Source organism: Brachyhypopomus gauderio, chromosome 6 (assembly GCF_052324685.1).
Source record: "Brachyhypopomus gauderio isolate BG-103 chromosome 6, BGAUD_0.2, whole genome shotgun sequence".
Taxonomy (NCBI): Eukaryota; Metazoa; Chordata; class Actinopteri; order Gymnotiformes; family Hypopomidae; genus Brachyhypopomus; species Brachyhypopomus gauderio.
The window spans coordinates 33,199,628-33,216,378 of record NC_135216.1 but is presented as its reverse complement, the minus strand read 5'-3'; the positions used below and the strand labels follow the sequence as shown (position 1 = coordinate 33,216,378).

Below are 16,751 nucleotides of genomic sequence, written 5' to 3'. Positions count from 1 at the left end.
TATGTATATTTGGCAAGACATTACTGAAATGTGGATGAGGTTTCAGTATTTTGTGTTGCTTTGTATGCTTGCATGCATGTAGTGCAGCTCGCAATTTAATAGTTCTTGGTCAGATTTATATAATTTAAATTTAAAGAAGAGATCATTACAAGAGATTGTTATATTTGCGGCTACAGTTGTGCTTTGGTTGTGGAGACAGATACAAATATTCACAACATTCCCCATACAGGCTACTCCATGACGAACTTAGGAAAGGTTTTTTTTTATTTTGTCTCAAAAAGAGGACCTTAAAGTATACTTTAAAGTTAATTTTATTAAGTATACTTCAGTATAGGTATAGCAAGTATACTACAGATCATATACTTTAAGTGTACTAGAAAGTATACCAATTTAATACTGTTTCTGACTAAATTGGAACATTTCTAGTTTATAAAAGTATACTTTAAAGTTCATTTTAAGTTGTCTCCCCCACTTTTTCAAAAGCCGGTTTTGGTCCCCTGCAGTTTTAACGGTTAAAAAACAAATATTCAAATAGCGACGAATCTAGCGCTAGGACCATGCAGTTCACCCCTCCCCCCTCTGTCAACAATTTTCGTTTGACACCCAACCCCCCCCCCCCCCCCCCATCACAAGAGTGTGATGCATTTCCAAAATCACAAGACAGTATATTGAAAACAAGTTCGATATATTTTCAAACATTTCACACATTTCAAGAACAAATACATATGAAATAAAGTCCTTCCTTACTGGAGAAAATGAAAAGAAAAAATGCACATTTGCATGTAAAAAATAAACATAATGGTCTCTCCAAGATCAAGTCCTTGTTTGTAAAAAGTGGTAATGTGACGCTGGGGTGCGAGATAAGGACGAGGCACGGAGTCCTATCTTGTGGTACAAACGGCACTTTATTTAACACATGAAAAGTGCAGACAGCACACGTGAAACACTTATAGGCCTACATGTAAACGTGATCGACTCTGACAAAGACGAGTACGGGACACTGCGCGAACGCACATTAAATAGACAAACCACATAAACCCCAAGTGATGGCAAGACGAGCCACAGGTGAGACCGATGAACACTCAGACACATCCACACCCACGAAGATCCACAGACGCAGACGACTAAACATAGACAACATAAACACATGCCCAAAGGGGAGGGGTCAGGAGCTGTACTGTGACAGGTAAAGCAAAACTTGTGCATATGCTTGTAAAAACGTAAACATAAACATAACATTTTAAACTCCAGCATTAAATTATTAATATATAAATTAAATTTTAAGCATGAGTCAATTACTTATTATGCACTTGGAGCAAGATATAGTAAGTATTAGTACTTTGTGGCAGAAAGATGTAAAAAGTATACTAAAGTATACGTTTTAGTATTAAAATACAAGTGTAAGTCTTGGTATTAATGTACTTAGTCTCAGACTTCTGTTTACACTTTTCAGTATAAGCCAAGTATACTTCACTATACTATGTACAAGTGGCGAACGTACGTTGTTGAACGGGGAGGGGGGGGGGGGCAACGTAAGTTGTATATCGCGATCGGTCGCCAGTGGAGGTCACAATGTGTGAGACTTGAGAACAAGACTAAACGACAAACTCGTCCTAAGGCGGGGCCCACCTGTGTTCGGGGCCCCCCCGCAGTGCATGCCTTGCGTGCCCCTCCCCTATGCCAGTGGTTTGTCTACTTAATGTGTGTTCGCACAGTGTCCTGTGCTCGTCGTTGTCTGAGTCGTACATGTGAGTTTATGTTTATGTGTTCTCCGTGCACTATTGCGCTTTATGTTGGTAAATAAAAGTAACTTTTTGGAAAGCGAAAGCAAGGATTCCTGTCTTGTCTGTCGCCTCGCCCCAGCGTTATAATAGTTTGTAAAAAGTCACCTTCAAGTATACTTCCTCAGTTTTAGTAAAAAAAATAAGTATACTCATAATACACTTGAATAAACTTCTTTTTGCTAAGGGACATGATCAGATAAAAGAGACCATCTGAGATTAGACTATTAGAGATTGTCCGCGTTTGGTAGCAGTCTTCCCGCTTAGCAATCGACACTGGATATCCCCCCCCACCGCTCACAATTAATGTGTATCAATCTGGTAGCCCTCCGCAATAATTGGTATCCAAGAAGTAGCTCCCAGTTTCAAAAAGGTTGGTGACCCCTGCTCTAAACATTGTAATTTCTCAAAATCTTATATATGTAACAGTAGAACTAATCCTTTGTACCATTGAAATGATGAATGTCAACTTTTAAAATAATTTTAGTGTTCTAAAATGTCTTCTCATTTCCATTTTTCCCCCAGAAGAAACAAAGAGAATGGCTTCCCAAATTGCAAAGATCAATCAAAGCCTCACCGCAGCTGAGGAGATGAGAAACCAAACCAAGCTTATAATGCAACCCTTTGCCAACTGGGAGAGGTACCTGACTTCTGCACCACTCTCCATAGCCATCATGGGAGAACTGGTCTTCTTCTATTCACAAACTGATTTCTCCATCAACAAAAACCCACCCAAGGATGGCTACCAGTACATCAAGTCCTTTCACGCCTGCCTCATGCAGGTGTGTAACTCTAGCTGGTGGGCGTTCAACGAAGCCCATAAGAACATGGATCAGATTCGACTCCACACCCTCACTGTTCCATATTACCTGAAGAGTGCTGTGAAGATTCTGTTCCAAGGTGATGATGAGGTCACTAAAACTATCCTGCCTGACCAGCTGGAGAATATTTGTGTCATTGCAGATGGCTGCATTGATCTGGCTTGTGCAACAAGAAAGGAGATGGATTTTGTTTTAAGTCTGACTCACTGTACCATCAGTTTATTTATTGAACTGAGGTATGCCCTATCTAACCCAGTAACTGATATGCATAATGTATTTGACAGCAAAAGTAAAGCTGTTACCCATTCTCCAGCTCTGGTCCCAAAACCACCCATGATGAATAAAGAAGAATCAAAATCTGAGAAGCAGACTGTCTCACAGAGAGCTACAGAGAACGCTCGGTTCTGCATAGAGCAGAGCAGAGCTCAGCTAGACAAGACCAGAGAGATTTATGGGAAGAGTGTGCAGCACATGGAGAAGTACTATGAGGAACTGACTGAAATCCTGATCGCCATGAGGAACTGTGAAGTCAAAGAGATTGACTTTAACACCACCATCAAGATGCTGGTGAAAGGTATGGATGCCATGGGCAGAGTGAAGGAGCAGTGGGAGAAGATGGTGCACTTCTTTGAGGTGGTGTCCTACGTTGTGAAATTCAGCCTGACCGTAAGTCTCAAACAGTTTGTCTCTACAGCTGAAAAAACTCAGTCACTTTCATGGACTGATGGAAAGCTCTTCTCCAAAGACCTTCTCTACAGCCAAGCCTTTCAAGCCACTAACATTGCTAATCTCGTCCACATGATCTCAGCAACCTACACTTAAGTGTATGATAAGCACCTCATGAACCAGATCAGCTCACTGGTAAAACTTATAGTCATGGACAAGGAAAAGCCAGAGTTCAGACAGGAACATCTGCAGTTACAGATCGACTGTGATGCAGCTGAAAAAGCCATTTTAAAACTAGTTCAAAAGAACAAGGATGAGTTAGAAAGGAAGACAAAGTCAAGACTGGAGAAGATTGATAGAGAGCTGTTGGCAATTCTGCCCTCTGCTGCCCCTGAAGAGATGAAGAGCATTCAAGCAGCTGTTAAAAGTGGATACACACTGAAGCAGCAACCTGAAGAAATTCATATGCCTCTTAAAATGATTTTGTGATTGTTTTATGCACCATGTGCCTCTGAAAGCAGCATCAGGGTCAGGAGGTGATAATGAGCTCAGAGTTGAAGTCTCCCAATATTCTCCACATCCCTCTCCCCATCCTGTCTCTCCCCATACTGTCTCTCCTCATCTCCATCTCTCCCCATCCTGTCTCTCCTCATCTCTCCATCTCTGCCCGTCCTGTCTCTCCTCATCTCTCCATCTCTCCCCATCCTGTCTCTCCTCATCTCTCCATCTCTCCCCATCCTGTCTCTCCCCATCTCTCCCCATACTGTCTCTCCATCTACCCTCCCATCTCTATTTCACTCTCTATTGTTGTTGGATTTGCTCTTGCTAACTTACAGCCACCAGAGGGCAGCATAGAGTTCCAGGAGCAAAGGCTGACAAGTAAAACCATTCCAACATTTACCACCGTTAAACAGGGCAAATAAAGCTACAAAGGAAAGTTTTTGACAAAACATCAGGCAATATTTACCAGATACACACAAATTGTCGGTCAGTTAAAGTCTTTTTGTATAAAACACAAATTTTATCCCAAAGTACATTTGACCTCAAGTTAACATTTTATCATTATGAACACAAAAATTCTAGTCAATTCAGTGAACCCCAAATGCTTTTTCAGCATTGTTATTTAATGCTAATACACAGTCCTGAATACCTGAAGCCTGTGTCCTTAGTAGAAAAACTCAAAACACATTTTACATGACAAACGATTTCATGCAAAACATGGTGATTTATGGAGTTCTGTTTACGTATTTTTATTCAAAGTTTATGTATTATAAAAAAAAAACATTTTAATTCTAAGCATTTAGTGAAACCTAGTGACTGAGGTTGGCCACACTGCATTAACTGCTCCAAGGCCCTCAGGGGGCTCCTATATATGCCTGATTCACCAGGCCTCGGCTAGCTGCCTAATCGCCTGTCTCCTCCCAGGTGGAAAACCCAATAGGAACAACCTAACTCAGGGCTACTCTCAAAGCACATTTTACAGGACACATTATTTCATGCAAAACATGGTCGTTTATGGAGTTCTTTGATGTATTTCTATTCAAAGTTGTTTGTATTATAACAACGTACTGTTTAATTCTAAGCATTTAGTGACAACCTAGTGACAGATTAATGTCAGATCCACATAGCTTCAATGATAAAACACTGCAAAGTAGTTTTACTTTCATATCAATTAACCTATAAAACAACATGCTTCTGTGGCTTCTGTGGCTTCTGAACTTGGCTGTAGCTCCTGTTAGTGATTCTGGACTGTTGGTGATTCTGGACTGTTGGTGATTCTGGACTGTGGTATTGTGCACCTCTGTCTGGTCTGGTTTAGTATGCCTGATGTTGTGATGTTGTGATCTTCACATCTTTACTCTGCTCTTTTTCAGTTTGAAACCAACTAGAGGCCTGAATCAGTCTGAACTTTACCCCTCACCATCAGTCCATGAACAAGCAAACAGAAATTCATGGTATTCTTCACACAGGCAATTTATGATGTAGTTTGTGTGTCTGATTTAAAGATGAATTTTTATTCTGTAAAAATATACCTGTTTAAAATCAATGTATCCAGACCTTTTTCTTTATACATTTGTCAGGGATGTCACCTGATTGCCACTCTGCTCAGCTGTTCCCCATCACCATGCCCACATTCCTAACATACTTATACCCTTCCGTTCCAATTCCTACACTCACAGAAATATTTAACCCTAACTTTTAAGATTTATGTAATTTTATTACATGACAAATTTTTTAGATAATTTTAACACAAACCTATCAAATAAACCTTACGTGATACATATTCATTAGTGTAATAAAGCCTATTTATTTCAAATGCATAATCCAAATGCAAAATACATAATCCTATGTATTTACTATTATTAAAGTATAATTAAATTAAATGAATAATAATATCTGTATTTATTTCAAATACATAAAGTATATTGTTTGAATTGCGTAATTATCAGGTTACCTATACAAAATAAATAGCATATATTTCTTTGAATGACATGTCATTTATGCTTATGTAATAAACCAAATTAATCAAAATGCATCAAATTTATGCAATTTCCTTCCATGATGCATAAGAACAATCAGACCATCTTGTTGATTCAACAGCTTTATTAACATTAGAACTTCACATTAAACACGTGAAATTATAACATCTGAAGGATCTTTTATGTAGATTAAATATCTTTTAAAGGCAACCAGATCCTACAGAATTCGGAAACAATGACAAATATAGTTTGAGCTGAGCCACTACAACACTGCCAGCTAACACACTTCAGAAACCGCCCATGAACCCACCTACACTCTCACAACACTCCCGTTAAATGCTTCAACACTAAAAGAAAACAAAACAAAACAGCTATTTCCCCGATATACCCTTCAAGAACTAAGGGATCATTTAAACACAAGATCCTCTCTGACTGAGGAAAAAAGACAAATCAGGTAGGGGTTGTTTAAGTGCATTACTGCCAGTCAAATCACTGGAGCAATTTGATTTTCAGTGCCTGTACTTTTGGTGAAAGCTTGGTTGAGTCCAGGTCCATCAGGATTTTCTGGTACACCTCGAATGTACGCATGCTTTTTGGATAACTCAAGTTGAGTACGTAGATCAGCCCATAAAGCATCACACATGCATGGCCGACACTCTGCAGGGTATGAAGAACGTCCACGCCTTCCAGCACAACACCAACATCAGCAAAGCGTCCATTACCAGGACCATCAGGACCATGACCCTCTGCTCTGCAACATCTGCCTCAGCCTCTCTGGATTCAATGTCCTGGAACAGAAAGAACAGGATGATGAGCTGTGTGACCCTAACCCAGACCACCATCTAAGCAGCTCATCCTTAGGCCAATTGAATGTTAATTTGAAGATCTTTCTTTAAAGCACTGCATATGCGTTCATGAGAATGAGATGGATGCATGTTCAAGGTAACAATGACCTTAAGACCTTTGATCACCTCCTAAAAGCCTGGAAAAAAAAGAAAAAGTCATAAGGATGCATTTTGTGTTTTTGTTAACATTAGATTATATACAGTCTTCTCTCGAATTGTGGACTTTTCAATCTATGACAATAACAATTAAAAACTCTGACAATTATACTTTACAGTTGTAGTCTTGTTCTCATGTGTTTAAGGGTTGATCCACCACCGAGGGTAAGGCCTTGTGCTTCTTTAAGATGGAAGGATTTCCGGGGAGACTGCAGAGCCTGCTCTTTTCCCAATGAAGCCTTTGACCTGCTAGAAAAAAATGCAGTTAACAAAACACCAACTAAAATACATCTAACAATACAGAACCAGGACCCCCCCCCCCCCCCCCACTGATTTTATTCAGAGATCAGCGATGTAAATACGTAGCCAGTAGCCTTAAGAGCCAAATAAGAAACTGTTCTTTGGTGCAGGGAAAATGGATTGAAGAAAAGGAGGCAAACCTCTCCAACCACCTCTCCCTCTCTTCTACCGTCTTCCTTCTCTACTCACCTCTTCTCTCTCCTAAGCTCTTGTAGGGGTAGTTTATTCTCCTTCTTACTCTCATGACTGGAATAATAGACTTGATGCACAAGCTCCACTACTTCCTGACAGGACGACCTTTATTTCCTGCGTATACTATAAGTTTAAGTGATTAATCAGGTGTGGAGTACTACTCTTGAATATTTTGCACTTTTCTGCCAAGGTGACAATAAATAATCTGACAATGATCATATGAAGGAGTAGTGTTGTTCTCACATGTTTGAGTTGAGCCTGGGCACCTGATAAATCAATTAAAACAATAGTATGGTAGAGGAAATAAAGATGCAGTCTTCCAGTCAGGAAGTAGTAGCGTGTGTGCATCATGCCTGTTATGTCTAAAGTTGACTCACATTGTGTTTTGGCCCGTTTTTTGCAAATTGGTCACAAAACTTTATCTTGTGACGTAATAAACAAGAGAGGTGCTGAGCAGCATTGAAAAGCTGAAATGATTCAACTTTTCAGCACCCGTAAAGAAGTGAGCTGTCTTGTATTGGCCTAAGAGAGGACAGTATGAGTGAGAGGAAGGTTGGAGGGAGGACGATAAAGAAGAGAAAGAACCAACCTTTCCCTAACCTTCCCTTGTCTCTCCCTTTACTCCTCCACTGTTGGAAACACCCCCTTCTAGTCAATATTCAGCCCCAAGAGTAAAAATAATGAATGCTTCCAACTACACTGCTTTATGACTTACCTCTTGACATCTGGCTTTGGCTTTTCTGACTGCCTCAGATCCTCAGCTGCCTTTTCACAGAGAAAAACACTAATTATTATCCCATTGTTTCTCTCCATGAACAGCAATGCTAAACATACTACAAGGAAGACAGGAATGACATATTTATAAATTACATTGTAGAAGGAAAAAAATTGGGAATAACCCATTAAGACCAAATTTGTCACCTTTTTAAATTCCCATGCAAAATTGTGTGAAGTTACACTGGTGGGAGATGAGCAAGTGAGAGAAAGAACGATACAGAGAAGACAGTAGGGGACAACAGTGAAAAGAGCAGGATGGAGAGACTGAGAGGATGGTAGATGAAGACAAAGTATGAGAGGGAGACAGTGTGAAATGGACAACAGCTAATCAGGCTTGTATTGGTTATAGTTTCAGTTAACATGTCCACGTACTTGGTATATGTTCAAAGAAGACAAGAAGGCTTCCTTCTGTGTGATGTTCTCAAGGCACTGGAGTTCATAAGCAGATAGTCCACAACATGCATCCTAGTGATCCCCCCCCACCACACACACACACACACACAAACATTATAATCCAGCTGATCAGAACCAAGAAACAAAATGACTTGACGTTATTTGAAAGGCATTTCTTACTTAACACTTCCAAATCATGCTGCTGGGTCATAAGAAATATGAAGTGCCGGTGTCCTCACCTTGTTGTTTTGGTGAGAATTGTTGTCCCTGGCATAGTGAAGGCGTTTAGGTTTAGGTGCCCCAACCCGGCCCACTTTATCCTCAGGTTCCTCTGGACCAAGTGGATTTACTTCCTACAAAGCCACAACACTACCACCACTTTCCTTTTGGGAATTTCTCATTCTAAACAAACAACCCATTGGACTTAATGATAAACTATTGGTGGTCAAGGTCAATGTGTTCTCATGTCTAACCCATTCTCATGAACGTTACCCGGCACATCTGGATGGAAATTACATCTGGCACAAAAGGCAGTAGGCTGACATACCACATATTCTTTAACCAGTGTGCCCAGGTCTTCATTGAGGTAGATGCTCAGACAACTCAGCACACAATCACGCATCACATTGATGTCTTCATTCTGGGAAAACAAACAAACATATATGATTCATGCTTGTTAGTGTCAGAGACTCACTAAAACACAGGTGCTGTGGCTAACAAAGTCAGTGACATTTCCCTAGTTGATCACCCCATCACCTTGTTTTACCCCAGGAAAGTGGCATCACGAAAAAAAAAGGCAAAAAAGAGGCTTACGCGTGTGTCAGAGTCTGTAAAACACTCCAACAAAGTGATTTGTACTCATGACTAAGCTTGCGAAGCACATAACATAACATAACATAAACTTTATTGATCCCCGAGGGGAAATTCAGTTGACATTGACACCCCCCCCCCCCCCCCCCCCCCCAAAAAAAAATTTTTATATTGCAGATTTGCACGAATCACAGAAATGCCATATTGTGCATTCACACCACAGAATTTCGTCAAAATGTAATGAGTTTGCACCTACCAAAACACCTCCATGGCATGGAGTTCTCAAGTTCACCTTTAAATAAGCAGACAGCGCCTAACTTATTACAAAATGAATATGCTAAATATTGTGGACAAAGAGAATGCTTTCCGGCTCGCTTTACAACTGATATAACTAGTAATTTTAACAGGCATGAAAACCAACCGCAATGGGTTAGTTTAATCCAGTATCAAACTGTATTACCGAACTAGCTAAGATGTCGCGAAAAAGCTAGCTTGTTAGCGGTCATGCTAGCATGTGCTGGTATTTGTCTTGTCCAGCAACATGACTGACACAAAACTGCTTAAAATAATCAAGAACTATACAAATACATTTATATTGATGTGATGTGATATAAACTGCACGATTAGGACACATTTGAAAGTAATAAAACATAGGATGTCTCGGATTGCTTACCGTTGCATGGACTGCTCCCCACATGAACCTGCCTGCTGGAGACCTGCGGAAGAGCGGTGCATTTAATTTCTCATAACTTCAATGAAAACCAGTCACATAAATCTTATATAACAGAATCTTGTTGGTTTTACAACTGTAGTTATTTAAACTGTGTAGGTATAAATTAACTAATTATATTCAATAAATATTAGAATTGATTAGATTATGTAGATAATAATAAATTTTAATGCATAAATATAAAATATATGAGTTTTTAAATAAAATCAAATAGATGTAAATGTAAGGCATGACACCAGAGAGATCCTTTTTAAACCTGGTTTATTTACAATACTACAATGCTCAACCACTCTCCCACTAAACACAACCCACAACAACTCTCTCTATGTACAACTTATACATATATTTATATATATATATACATACGCTGGTGCCACACAGGTATGAAAAAGAAAGGGGGCCACCCAAGAAAAGAAATAAAAAAAACTATTAAATCCCTAACTACTCCCACACATAGACACATGCCGCTTTCTTACTCCTCCTACTGAAATTACAGGGGATGGCGACCTCCGCTTACCTAATGTTTCTATACAGAGGTAAGCCTATATGTTGCACGATGTAAATGCGCGCACATACTTCTCTGTTTCCCAAACCTTGCGGCACAGCTCTCTCTCAAGAGTGGGAAAAGGCGTTAAATGCGCCCGTCGTAACAGGTACACATGGGACTGAACGTCAACAATGTATGTTACAAAACTGCACAAACGGGCCAATACGAACAACACCCAAACACAGTGTCCTGCGCTTCCTGCTTGGTCAAAGTTCTCTCTCTCTCTCTCTCTCTCTCTCTCTCTCAGTTCTCTCTCATCCGCGCTCCCGCGAGCAGCGCGCAACCCGCATAAGTACTCGAAGCACCGCCCCGTGCTCCCGCGGCGCAGCGAGCAGCGTCCAACGGGAACCTGAGAAACACAAGAAAAACACACCCACACGCAGACACACACAGAACGCGGAAAAGACCAGGACGGGCACGTAACATGCCCACCCCTAAAGAGCAAACCCGTTTTGCGAACTCACAACACTTACCGCCCCCCAACTCATATATATACCTGAGAAAGGGCGTCCGCAATTACATTCTCAGAACCCTTTTTGTGGCGGATCTCCAGGTTGTAGTCCTGCAACAAGAGAGACCACCTCATCAACCTCTGGTTGTGATTGTACATTTGTTGTAAAAATACCAAAGGGTTATGATCCGTGTATACTACCACGGGCAGGGAACTCGATCCAACATAAACATCAAAATGGTTTAAGGCCAACAACAAAGCTAAAGCCTCTTGTTCAATTGTCGAATAGTTCACCTGTTGTTTATTGTATTTCTTCGAATAATAACAGACAGGATGATCAATGCCCGCGCTATCCACCTGTAGCAAAACAGCACCCGCGCCTACCTTACTCGCGTCTACTTCCAGCTTAAAGGGTTTCGTGAAATCCGGCGCAACCAGCACCGGCGAAGCACACAACAAACCCTTAGCATTCTCAAAAGACACCTGGCACTCAGGAGACCAAACAAACTCTCTTGATGGGCTCAACAAAGAAGTTAACGGTGCCACGACAGCCGAAAAGTTCTTACAGAACCCGCGGTAATAGCCTGCCATACCCAGGAATCTGCGTAACTCGCGGCAAGTGGTGGGCACGGGGAAAGCCTGTATTGCAGCGACTTTCTCTTTTACTGGGCGCACCTGACCTTGGCCCACTTTCTTTCCTAAATAGGTCACTGTGCCTTGTGCGAATTCACACTTAGCGAGATTAAGCGTTAAGGACGGGCCCTGCAGTTTGCTAAACACCGTGCGTAAAGTCTCCATGTGCGAAGGCCAATCCGTGGAATAAATCACTAGATCATCCAAATAAGCCGAACAATCAGGGACTCCAGCGAGCACCTTATTAACGAGCCTCTGAAACGTTGCTGGTGCGTTTCTGAACCCAAAAGGCATTACCGTGTATTGAAACAACGCGTCGGGGGTAATAAAGGCGGAAATCTCTGAAGCCCGAGGAGTAAGTGGCACTTGCCAATAACCCTTGAGGAGATCCAACTTGGAAACGAACTTGGCTGGACCAAGTTGGTCTATGCAATCCTCCCCACACAACACCCCCAAAGCAACCAGTCTGTCATACACGGCTGTTTTTATATGCCTCTTAAGCATACCCTTTGTTACTTGGAGGTTATAGTGGGTGGCAATGGCCAGATGATCATCCTTCCTACAACTGTCCAACTCATCCACGCTAGGAGAGGAAACAAACAAAGCCAAATCGAATGACGCCATTTTACAGCCAACAAGCTGTAACAAACCAACAACAAAACCTTAATACCACACCACCCAAGACCAGACCGTCAGGGCAGACCAATCCCGGACGAGCCCCCACTTGTTACGCCCCTCCCATATGTTAGGCTCTTGTCTAGGCTACAGGGGAAGAACAGCAACTATGACTTGGCCTAGGCGGCAAGATACTAGGCATGACACCAGAGAGATCCTTTTTAAACCTGGTTTATTTACAATACTACAATGCTCAACCACTCTCCCACTAAACACAACCCACAACAACTCTCTCTATGTACAACTTATACATATATATATATATATATATATATATATATATATATATATATATATATATATACATACGCTGGTGCCACACAGGTATGAAAACGAAGGAGGCCACCCAAGAAAAGAAATAAAAAAAACTACTAAATCCCTAACTACTCCCACACATAGACACATGCCGCTTTCTTACTCCTCCTACTGAAATTACAGGGGATGGCGACCTCCGCTTACATAATGTTTCTATACAGAGGTAAGCCTACGTGTTGCACGATGTAAATGCGCGCACATACTTCCCTGTTTCCCAAACCTTGCGGCACAGCTCTCTCTCAAGAGTGGGAAAAGGCGTTAAATGCGCCCGTCGTAACAGGTACACATGGGACTCAACGTCAACATTGTATGTTACAAAACTGCACAAACGGGCCAATACGAACAACACCCAAACACAGTGTCCTGCGCTTCCTCCTTGGTGAAAGTTCTCCCTCTCTCTCTCTCTCGGTTCTCTCTCATCCGCGCTCCCGCGAGCAGCGCGCAACCCGCATAAGTACTCGAAGCACCGCCCCGTGCTCCCGCGGCGCAGCGGACAGCGTCCAACGGGAACCTGAGAAACACAAGAAAAACACACCCACACGCAGACACACACAGAACGCGGAAAAGACCAGGACGGGCACGTAACACCCTGAACACACATTTCCCCCAAAGTATTCCCACCAACTATCTAAACAACTACCGACTTAAACACACATTTATAAAACACTTTAGGAAACATTATTATTGAATTATGTACAAGAATTATGCACTTCCCAGCATCCTCCACAGCAGGTGGGCGGAGCCCACCAGTCCACTAGTCCCCCGCCGTCACATAGCCCCCCCCCCTACAGTCAGCCATCCCGGTGACTCTCAACCTCAAGTCCGGTGGTGAAATCATCCAGGTGACGGGGTGGTCTACGGACTCTCTGCGGTCTAGTAGTTTGAGCACACGGTGGTGTCTGAAGCCCGTGCGCGACGGGAGGGCTGGGAGGCAGAGGCGCCTCAGCGTCCATTTGTCCATCATCCAACCCCAGGCACCTCTCCGTTGCGCCACCGTGCAAGTCCACAGGACCCTCCACGCCGGTACTGTCAGCATCCTGTGGGTGAGACCGGACAAACCGCGGTGAGCCCTCCTGACCGCCCGGCCCGCTAAAGTAGCCCTTGGGCCTGTACGGTGCCAGCCGATCTCTGTGTTCGACAACATGCTTTCTGCCCATCTTGATCCTGTAAACCACCTCGCTAACGCGAGCCACCACGAAACACGGCCCCACCCAGTTTGACTGTAGTTTCGGACAGAGGCCCCTCGTTCACTTTGGGTTGTATAACCACACACCCTGCCCATTAGCTAGTGGTCCACCACTACACCCCATATCGTATGCCCGCTTTTGTTTCCGGCTCGCGGACCCCTGAGCGTCCCTGTGAGCGTCCCTAAGCCTGCCCAGCAGGTCCCTGACGAAAGCTGGCCCAGGCACACAAAGTGAATCCGCGTCCGGGCGCGGCCCAAAGGCTAGGTCTTCGGGCGTGCGAAGTTCTCTACCGAACATAAGGCACACTGGGGTGAACCCAGTCGACTCTTGGACTGCCGAACGGCACGCAAGTAGGACCGTGGGCAATCTCACGTCCCAGTCCCTCTGGTGCCTACTCACAACCATGGCAAGCTGGGTCGCCAGCGTGCGGTTGAACCGCTTGACGAGTTCGTCCCCCTGAGGGTGCAGTGGGGTGGTCCTGGTCTTGTTGATCCCCAGCAGCCTACAGACTTCACTCATGACCTCTGACTCGAAATTTCGCCCCTGGTCGCTATGTAGCGTCTCTGGCACCCCGAACCGGCAGAAAAACTCATCCACCAGCACCCTAGCAGTAGTGGTCGCGCTCTGGTCGGCAATGGCGTAGGCCTCAGGCCACTTAGTGAAGTAGTCCATGGCTACCAGGACATACTTGTTACCCGCTTCGGTTACCGGGAACGGACCCATCACATCTACGGCAACTCTCTCCATGGGTGAGCCTGATCGCATCGGTATGAGCGGTGACCTAGGCTTAGTGGCCGGACCCTTTTTAGCACCACATTGATCACAACAGTGGACGTACAACTCCTCGTTAGACGCGTAGCGTCTTTGACACCCCAAAGTGTCCGCTACCGAGCGCTCCATGCACCGAGCCGAGAACCACCCCTCTTAACTGTGCCGGAACCACGTTTTGTAGGGTGCGCCTATTTGAACTGGGTTCGGACCATTCCCTACAAAGTAGTCCATTAATCACGCGCATATTGGCCCAATTTGACTTAACCGCCTTTGCTACTGGACCCAGCGGGCATACCACGTTCCAACTGGGCGTGGAGCCGGCCTCCAAATGTTTTAGCCCCCAGGGCTAACTGGCCTTCCCTAAACTGGTTGGTCGCCACCGTGTCTACACTCCGTTGCAAAGTCCCGTCTGCCGGCCCGAGTGCAGCGCAGCACCTGGACTCAGGCGTGCTCCCCCGCGGCCTTCACGCAGTGCTTGCAGTCCGTGCTTTGGCACGGTCTGCGCGACAACGCGTCCACGTTGCCATGAACTTTACCCGGCCGGTGCACGATAGTGAAGTTGAATTCTTGCAACCTGGCCAGCCACCTGGCCAGCTGCCCCTCGGGGTCACGGAGGTTTATGAGCCACTGTAGAGATGCGTGGTCTGTACGTAGGCAGAATTTAGTACCATATACGTACAGCCTAAAGTTCTCTAGACACGCTATCATGGCCAACAGCTCGTGACTGAAATATCCCACAATGTGCTCTGTGTCACCGTGCACCTGTGACAGTACGCCACCTATACCGTGGTCGCTCGCATCTGTGTCGATAATAAATTCATTATTAAACACAGGGAAGGCTAGTATGGGTGCGCAACACAGCCTTTTTTTTTAGTTCTGTGAACGCGTTCTCGCACTCAGCCGACCACGCGAATTTCGCCCTACCCCCAGTAAGGCCATGGAGAGGCGCCGCTATCTCTGCAAAACCTTGCACGAACTTCCTATAGTAGGAAGCCAGCCCCAGAAAGCTCCTGACCTGCTTGGCGCTATTCGGCCTAGGCCAGTTTTTGACTGCCTCCGTTTTAGCTGGGTCTGTGCTTACCCCATCGCTACTGACGATGTGGCCCAAAAAACTCAGGCGCTCTTGCAGCAGATTGCATTTTTCGGGGTTAAGCTTTAGGTTAGCGTGCTTAATTCTTTTTAAAACTAGCTCCAAGCTCGATAGGGCCGCCTCGAATGAAATTGCGTACACCAGTACATCGTCGAGATAGACGATTCACTTAGTGCACGGGACCCCCCTGTAATACCCTTGCATAGACCATCTATCAATCTCTCGAAGTTCGCGGGTGCATTACAAAGCCCGAAGGGCAACACGTTGAACTGCCATAGTTCCTTACCGATAGTGAACGCAGAACGTTCTTTAGCCGCTTCGGTTAGGGGGACCTGCCAGTAACCGCTGCGTAGGTCAAGGGAGCTAAACCACGCTGACCCCGCAAGCAGTTCTAGGGACTCGTCTATACGCGGCAGCGGGTACGCGTCCAATTTTGTCACCGCATTTAAACGTCTGTAGTCCACACAAAATCTCCAATCCCCGTTTTTCTTCTTTGACAGCACAACCGGCGACGACCACGGGCTGTGCGAAGGCTCGATTATGCCCGCCTCAGCCATAATTTTAATTTGTCGCTAGTCCAGTTTCGTGTTTAGGTGAACACCCAGGTACTTGTACGAGTTCACCATGTCGATGTTCGTTCCCTGGATGTTCACCAGTGTTGGGTGAGGGTGACTGCGCTTCCGGAAGTCCACCACCAGCTCCTTAGTTTTCCCAGGATTTATCTGGAGGCGGTTAGCTTGGCACTAATCCACAAAGTTCTGAATAACCAGTCTGTATTCTCGATCATCCTCATTACTGATGAGACCGATAACAGCTGAGTCGTCTGAGAACTTTTGGAGGTGGCAGTTCTGTGTGCTATACCTAAAGTCTGCAGTGTACAGGGTGAAAAGGAACGGTGCTAAGACAATTCCTTGTGGGGCCCCTGTATTACATACCACCAAGTCCGACACACAGTCCCGCGACCTCACATATTGTGGCCGATGTGTAAGATAGTCCAAAATCCAGTCACACATGTGAGAGTCCACACCTATTAAATCCAGCTTGTCCCTCAAAAGTCCAGGTTGGATGGTATTAAAAGCACTTGAGAAATCAAAAAACATGTGTGTGGGCACCCAAACGGGTCAAGTTAAA

At 44.2% G+C, this 16,751-nt stretch overlaps 1 pseudogene; it reads left to right on the top strand.

Moving 5' to 3' along the window:
- Nucleotides 1-2,320: 2,320 nt before the first annotated feature.
- Nucleotides 2,321-3,757, top strand: LOC143516414 (uncharacterized; annotated as a pseudogene).
- The last annotated feature ends 12,994 nt before the right edge of the window (nucleotides 3,758-16,751 follow it).